Source organism: Labeo rohita, chromosome 12 (genome assembly GCF_022985175.1).
Source record: "Labeo rohita strain BAU-BD-2019 chromosome 12, IGBB_LRoh.1.0, whole genome shotgun sequence".
Lineage (NCBI taxonomy): Eukaryota > Metazoa > Chordata > Actinopteri > Cypriniformes > Cyprinidae > Labeo > Labeo rohita.
In genome coordinates this window covers 1,703,302-1,712,111 of record NC_066880.1, presented here as the reverse complement: position 1 = coordinate 1,712,111, position 8,810 = coordinate 1,703,302, and the positions used below count along the sequence as shown (strand labels likewise).

Sequence of the window (8,810 nt, the reverse complement as noted above, 5' to 3'; positions counted from 1 at the left end):
TTGTTTTGAGTTATTGATTTTTTTTTTGTCTGTTGTTAATGATTTCATGTTGTTATTTAGTTATTGAATTTTTGTAAAATAATTTTATTTTATTTTATTTTATTTTTTTTTATTTTATTTTATTTTATTTTATTTTATTTTATTTTATTTTATTTTATTTTATTTTATTTTATTTTATTTTATTTTATTTTATTTTATTTTATTTTATTTTATTTTATTTTATTTTATTTTATTTTATTTTAGCAGATTTGTGCATTTAAAATTTCCTAAATTTTCTTCCAGGAAATTCAATGTAATATTTGCTCTCTCACTCATGTTTTGAGTATAGCATTATTTTAATTATTATATAATTATTTTAATATTTGTTCTCTCTCACTCTTTTTTTTCTCTTTACATTTTTTTAAGCAAATTTGTGGTTTTGAAATGTTTATTTTATTTTATTTTGTTTTAGCAGATTTGTGCATTTAAAATGTGCCCTTCTTTCCTTCCAGGAAATGCAATATCCTAATATGTAATATCTATTCTTTCTTTGTCTCTTGTCTGGAGAACAGCGTTTCGTCTGCATGAAAGGAAGATGTTGGAGAATTGTCATGAAAGTCAATGGGTTCCAGTAATTTTCTAAAAGTGGAAGCGGATCTCCATTCCCAGCCCTGGAAAAATCATCAGTTGAGTCAGTGAGCAGATAAGAGGGAAGTTTATTACGGGTCATAAATTGTGAGTCCGATCTCATGTCACCATTGTGAATATCCTCTTTGAAGCTTATCGTTGTTTATCTGAGACGTCATGTTAAAATAAGCAGCAGTAACTCATACGATCCCAGGCGGCTTCAGTACTCAAATCTCACCTGAACATAAAAACACAGAGACAGCAGATCAGATCAGTCCAAGTGTGCAGATGCTTTCTGTTTGAGGATAAAACACACAAAGTATCTCTGTATAATTCAGTCATTTTGCTTCCCCGAAAAATACCAATGAACTATGCTGGATGTTAGCTGACTTTATTTACCTACACTGTGCAGTAGAATCTTAAAGGTACAGAAGGAAAATAATAGCCGTAAGTGTGGATTTTAAGGAATAAGTACAGAATCTGGCTTTAAATGAGGACAAATGTGTTTTGGATTTAGAGTACACATGCACACACCCGTTGAGCAAATTGACTAATGATATTGAGTGATATTTTGTTGTGTTTAGTGGCTGCGCAGCAACTGTTTGGCCCAAAGCAAAGGAAACACTCTGTGCCAAACTGTTGAGCTGCTGTCAAAGGATGACTTGGGCTAAGTATTGACAGATTTTGCAAATCAAACTTACTCAGTTCTGATTCACAAGCTGTGTGATATCACAAGCTTTTGATTTAATTTTGATTACTGTTTTAGTTTGATTCAATTTGATGTTGATTCATTTGGATATATTTCAGGGACACTATGTGCCAGTTTTTCCTTAAAAAAATAAAATAAAATAAATAAATAAATAAAATAAAATAAAATAAAATAAAAATTCTTAACTAATGTTGTAAAATATCCAGAGAACCCTGTCAAATGGTACATTATTATAATAGGTTTATTATATTATTATTTTATAATGAATATTATTATAAAATATAATTTGATATATTCAATATATTATATTATATTATATTATATTATGAGATTATTTTTTTAAAAATGTATTATATAATTTTTGTTTAAAATTAACAACAGATTTCAAATTCAAATTTCCTACCAGGAAACTCAATGTAATATTTGTTCTTTCACTCATGTTTTGAGTACAGCATTATTATTATTATTATTATTATATAATTTTTTTGTGGTTTTGAAATGTATTTTTATTTAATGTAATTAATTTTATTTTATTTTATTTTATGTAGATTTGTGCATTTAAAATGTCAAAAAGATTTATTATTTTTATTTTATATATATATATAATTTTATTTTATTTTTTTTCTGTATTTATTTATTTATTTATTTTTTTGCAGATTTGTGGTTTTGAAATTTTTTTATTTTATTACAATGTATACAATGTAAATGAGTACAGCTTTATTATTACTATGTAAGTATAATAATGTTTTTTTTTTTTTGTCATTTTATTTTTTTATTTTTTATTTATTTGTTTGTTTATTTCTTGCAGATTTGTGGTTTTGAAATATTCTTTATTTATTTATTTTATTTTATAAATAAATTTGTGCATTTAAAATGTTCAGTATTTCTGTCCAGGACAGTGTAATATATTGACTGATATTATTATTTGTTATTTTATTTGTATAACAGTTGCATAGGGACATCTAAATTGCACATGCAGTAGTTTTATATCAATATTTTATCAATATAATTATGTTTATTCTCCAGTTTGTTAAAATATAAACATTTAACGGTGACATATAAACTAGCTGTCATAAAAATGATCTTCATGTCAGATTTATTCAAACATAAATTAAATAATGAAGACATCACTAACAAGTAACAAGTAAAAATATACAAAAAAAATAGAGAGAGATTGACGAACTAGTCTGGCTTTTCTGAGGAAAAAATGAGGTCACGTGACATTGTTTACAAGCCGCTTAATCGGCGTCTTTCCGCGGTTGAAACACTGATTAATCGATTACAAAACCCATGATTCATTCAGTAAATATGTTATAAGTATGCTATGTTACTTTGAACACCTCCTGATATTCATTAATGTTTATTTTGCGCGGGAACTTACTTTAGTGCTAAACTAATAAAACTGATTGATGTGAAGCGCCGTGACGTCAGCGTGCTAATAAGCTATCAACATGTTTTTCTAATAAGCATAAATAGATGCTGGGTAAAATAAACCCTAATGTGCACAACTGTTAGTGTAAGTGCTTACGCTCTCTAATCAACAGCTGTTATTGAAGAAAACTGTCAGTCAGGACGGATGAGTGTAAACAGCGAGGGCCGTCGGCGGCGCGCAGAGGTTTGTGTGTGTTTATGATGTGCACATGTGTGTGTGAGAGGCACATCTGTCTCTCTCGGATGTGTTGCGGTGTTGTGTTGCAGCTGTTACCCTCAGGACAGCCTGAACGTGGCCGACTGCCATCAGACTCTTGTCAAATCCTCCATAATGAATCGCGTGAGTTGTTTCAGGCCCCGCAGGATTTACCGTGGCTTTCGTGATCGGAAAGGCTTTCTGATAGATTGTAATATGTAGTGTTTGTTTGCTTCAGAAGTATTGCTAAACCACACACCTGTTTCTGTGTGCTCGGTAGCTTGTGTTTGATCAGGTCAGAGGTGTTTGCTGTTTTTGCTTCAGTTTAACTAAAGCTCTGACGGTAGCATGTCACGCTGCTGCTAGCTAGATTTTAAAAAGTACGTTCAAGACAAACTCATGTTGGCTTGACCAGAAAGTTTGAAGCAGATTTAATAGCTTTAAATCAGAAGGTTTTAAGTTTGGGGTAGTTGTAAGTTTGAGTTAGTAGTTTTAATAGAAATATAGACATGCAGATTCAAATTAAGCTCTTATCAATAGCATGTTGTGCTTTTTAAATTATTTTATTACATCTGTTTATTCAAACATAATCGTTACCGTACTTTACCCATATCTTTACACCATACAGTTGTCCCTATACTTTCAAATAACTCTATATAAGCAGATTTTTAGTTCATTTTTACAACTCAGAGGGACGAGTCTCATTTATTTTTTGTGTTAACTGACAGCTTGACTCGGTTGTAGAGGTTAACTTGCGTTAAACCCAGAACGTTCGCATGAGCTGCTCTTCTCCATGTGTGGGATGTTCTTGGCGTCTCCATCCACAGGAAGACACACATCTGTCACGATGACCCCGTATTTCCTTCAGCTCTTTAATTTATTCAGCTTCCATTATAAAGTCATACACTGGGAAGGAAAAATGCAGTTCTAAAAATAGGAATGTAGTTATTAATTGTGTTAATTATTTATTGAATTAGTTGGAATGCTATTTTAGTTTTGCTTGTATAAAGTATGTGTTCGCTTCAGCTAGAAAAAGTCTGTTTTGCCATGTGTTAATCTAATAATAGTAAATCACTGGTATTTATTTTTGTCTTTTGTAGCTACATCCAACAGTGGTACCTAAATTGTTTTGTAGGTATAGATTAAATTATATTATTATAATTATTTTTATTTGTAATTTATATTTGTAAATGATATTGTAAAAAAACTGGTAAAAAAAAATTAAATAAAAATAAAAATAAAATAAAAATCGTATAAATATATAAAATAACATCTAGTGGAAAAGTTTGGTACTGCACCCAAATTTAATCTGATTGAAAGCTCTTTTTTTTATTATTATTTTTTATTTTTTTATTTTTATTTAGATTTATGGGTTTGATTTTCTTGCCGTCTTATAGTTAAATGTTTTGGAAAATATATATATACACTATCATCCAATTTTTTTGAACAGTAAGATTTGTAATGTGTAATGTGTTTTTTTTTTCAGTATATTTTATTTTATTTTTGTATAAATTAGAGAAATTAATACTTTTATTTAGCAAGGATTCTTTAAGTTGATCAAAAGTAACAAAGACATTTATAAAATTTTAAAATTGTATTTTTCTTCATAATTAACATAACCACTTTAAGTCTGTGCTCCAAAGCAATCAAGATTTACCTCAGTTTAATATATATGACTAAGAGAATACACATGCATATATATATATATATATATATATATAAATATATATAAACATGATCAAATATAGTACATTCATTTCATTGCATTAAATTCAGATGTTAAAAATGCATGAGCTGTTATTAATATTGTATAATATATTAAATAAGTTATGTTATTTATATATAAAATAAATAATATTAAATTATAATAAATACATATACTTGTGAATATTTCTTAAATATATGCATGAATGTGTTTATATTTAATTTTTGTGTTTACTTTTATTTTGAGTAATCGTTTGACAGCCCTTGAATATATATTTAAATATATATATATATATATATATATATATATATATAAGTATAAAAGTTATTATACAAAACCTGAATAAAACATAAAAATAAAAGTATTTTAAATATTTTATTATAATGTTATTTTAAATATTATTAAAATAATATTTAAAAAATGATCAAATATAGTATATTCATTTCAGCATTCATATAGTACATTCGTTTTGTTTGGTCTATTCAGGGACATCACAAACTTTATTCGACACAATATGTCAAAATAAGATTGAAATATGAATTCGGATGTTAAAAATGCATGAGCTGTTATTAATATTGTATAATATATTAAATAAGTTATTTATGTACAGAATGTTATTTATATATAAAATAAATTATATTAAATTATAATAAATACATATACTTGTAAATATTTCTTAAATATATGCATGAATGTGTTTATATTTATTTTATTTTTGTGTTTACTTTTATTTTGAGTAATCGTTTGACAGCCCTTGAATATATATATATATATATATAAGTATAAAAGTTATTATACAAAACCTGAATAAAACATAAAAATAAAAGTATTTTAAATATTTTATTATAATGTTATTTTAAATATTATTAAAATATTTTATTATAATTTTATTTTAAATATTATTAAAATATTTTATTATAATTTTAAATAAAAGTATCTTAAATATTTTATTATAATGTTATTTTAAATATTATTAAAATATTTTATTATAATTTTAAATAAAAGTATTTTAAATATTATAATGTTATTTTAAATATTATTAAAATATTTTATTATAATTTTATTTTAAATATTATTAAAATAATATTTAAAAAATGATCAAATATAGTATATTCATTTCAGCATTCATATAGTACATTCGTTTTGTTTGGTCTATTCAGGGACATCACAAACTTTATTCGACACAATATATCAAAATAACATTAAAATATGAATTTAAATGTTAAAAATGCATGAGCTGTATATGAATCCCTCTTAAAGTGAATGGCTTACTGGAGTTGTTACAACACTTTGGAAAAATATTGTAGGCTGTTGTAGTTGGTTGCTAGGGTGTCCATCTAAGTCTCAGTGTCATAGTCTACATGTCTGATGCCCAAACACTGCAGATTTGGTCAGATTTCTTAAACTCCGTATGAGTAACAGCTTTTATAGAACAGCACTAATTTTCAGGTGTCAGACTCGCTCACGCCTTTCCTCTCTCATTCCACTCAGGCCAGAGATCATGTTGCTGCCAGGAAGCGCGAGTCCTCCAGATGAACCTGAGGTCAAACTGACACGGGATCAGCAGAGCAAACGGACAGCTCTAATTCTACAGCCAATATCACGCCGATACTGTCAGCGCAGCGACACGTTGATCGGAAATGACCGCGGCGACGCTCCCACGCTGGGATTTTTCTCTTCCCCTGCCGCAACAATTGATGTTTGGGAAGGTACGCCTCTCATTCTCAGGCCTGTTTATTTTTACTCCTTCACTTCAGTAACAATGCAAGCGTGCCGGTCAAGGTAACACGAGCGCACTTAAGAGGCAGCGAAGGAACTACAATAAACAGATGTGCTCTTTGATGATAAAAGGCCAAAGGAAGAGAGCGACAGAAACAAAGAAAGACAGGAAGAGAGAGAGCTGATGAGCCGCGCGTCGTTAAACTGTTTTCATCATTTGTGTCTCTATTTATCCACTGATGGATGAACTCAGGTGTTTTCCAGTGTTAATAGTTTACTTTCAGTTTTATTGACACCTGAATTTAGTGCCTCACAGTTTCTCTTCAAGATTTTATATATATATATATATATGTGTGTATATATATGAAAAAAGTTAAATATTTTTATTACAGCTAAATACTGGTCTGGTGAAATAAATGTAGATTATAAAAAGTAAAAAATAAATAAATAATTATTCAAATAATGAAAATAGTAAATTGTTAATATATTTTATCAAAATTGTAATTATTGAATAATAATATATATTATTTATTTTTGTAAATGTATATAAAAAATATGGACATAATAAATAAATGTTTACATATTCATTTATCAACTTATTAAATGTAATTAAACTAATTATATTTGAATAATGTTAATTTTATTTCTATAGTGAATAATTATATTAATTATACATAAATGACAAAAACTGCTATACAAATAGTATATGTAAAAAGATTTATATTTATACTTTATTTAATTTTTAAATATAAATATAAAAGAATATAAATTATTAACATATGATTATGATTATGATTATTATATTATAATCTATTGATATATATAACTGATTACTTCTGAATAATTAATATTACTTATATTTATATGGGGAATAATTGCATTAATTTTACATTAAAACATATATTTTTTCAGTTGTTATTAAATTATTACATTTAATTAAACTGTTTACATTTTAATAATTAATATTAATTATATTTATATGGGGAATAATTACATTAATTTTACATAAATACCAAAATAAAATGCAATACAAATATGTATTATATGTATTTTATATTTTTAAAGAATATATTTTTAATATTATATTTTTTAGATCATATAAAGAACATTTATATATTTTCATAAAATATATTAGTACAAAAATCTTTTTTTAAAAACTTATGTTATATTATTTATATTATTATATTATATATTATATTATATAAAACACATTTTATATTTATATATAATCATTTAGTGTGTGTAAAAAGAAACATGCAAGTGTTTTTTATTTTATTTATTAAAACATTTTTAAGATTGCCCCTTTAAATGGTTTCAGTCCGGTAAAGCGCACTTACGCTCTTCTCTTAGTCATAATGCTTCTCTTAGTGCTCTCAGACATCTGATATTCGCTGTAGGAGGTTCATCATGTTCCTCTGAGGCTGTAGAAATGAGAACAGCAGACATGAATTAATAAAACAGCCATAAGTCACAATCATGACAAACATTCACCATCTCCCCAGCGTGATATAGAGCGCTCGAGTTTACACACGGCGAATATGTGAGAGGTTATATTCTCCTGAAGTCTGTCACTTCCAATCTCATCTACATTCATGCTGTTTGATGACACCGCTAAAGAGTACAGTGGAAATGTCTCCATCTGCGCATCAGGGAAACTGTAGATCCATTTCTGGCGTTAGACGCTTCTGCTGGGAGAAACTGAGCTGTTCTTCATGTAATTCTCCCCAGAGAGGATCGGGTTCTCCGTCCGTGCTCGGCATGACGGTCATCTTCGGGAGTGAACGTCTGAGAGGAACCATTGATTGTCCAGATGACAGATGCTATGTGTCACACTATTGAGCGGCCGGACTGAACTGCTTCCTGTTACAGCTGAGCGTGTGTGTTTGGAGTGGGGCGATTGAGCCGGGACATCTGGGAACGCTGTCGAGATGTATCCTATTCTTCTGTAATGCAATCCCCATGTGTTTACTGAAATGAACTACAGTTTACTAATGTGTAGTGCTCAAAAATATTGAAAGATCAGAACATACTGTAGATTTTATAGTCTATACAGTAATATTTTATATATATATATATATATATATAAAAATCTTAAAATGTGAAATGGTTAAAAATACAAAATGAATTATACTTGCATATTTATATATAGGTCCTTGATTCTGATTGGTTGAGCCGCGTTCAAAGCTGTTTTAAATTACGCTATACACACACCTTTGTTTACATCTGTGTGTTGCTTTGTTGCAACCACAACTGTTTCTGAGGAACTACATTGTTTGGCGAAAGAATAATGTTTTTAGTAATTTTATTACACTTCATTTGATCTGTTTTATTTTGTGAAACCTTACTACATATATGGAATACCGTTTTATAAAGCAATAAGCCCAGTAAAGCCGTGGTTTACAGAGAATTTATAACGGTTTGTGTCATGCCTAACAACACCCCTT

At 27.8% G+C, this 8,810-nt stretch overlaps 1 long non-coding RNA gene across 1 annotated transcript; it reads right to left on the bottom strand.

Annotated features, from left to right (window-relative positions):
• Window positions 1–707: 707 nt before the first annotated feature.
• On the bottom strand, window positions 708–8,306 carry LOC127173661 (uncharacterized). The gene is made up of 3 exons (XR_007828789.1): window positions 7,898–8,306; window positions 7,704–7,787; window positions 708–844 (listed from the first exon to the last, which is right to left on the bottom strand). It is a non-coding gene; the product is annotated as an uncharacterized LOC127173661 (long non-coding RNA).
• Window positions 8,307–8,810: the final 504 nt, after the last annotated feature.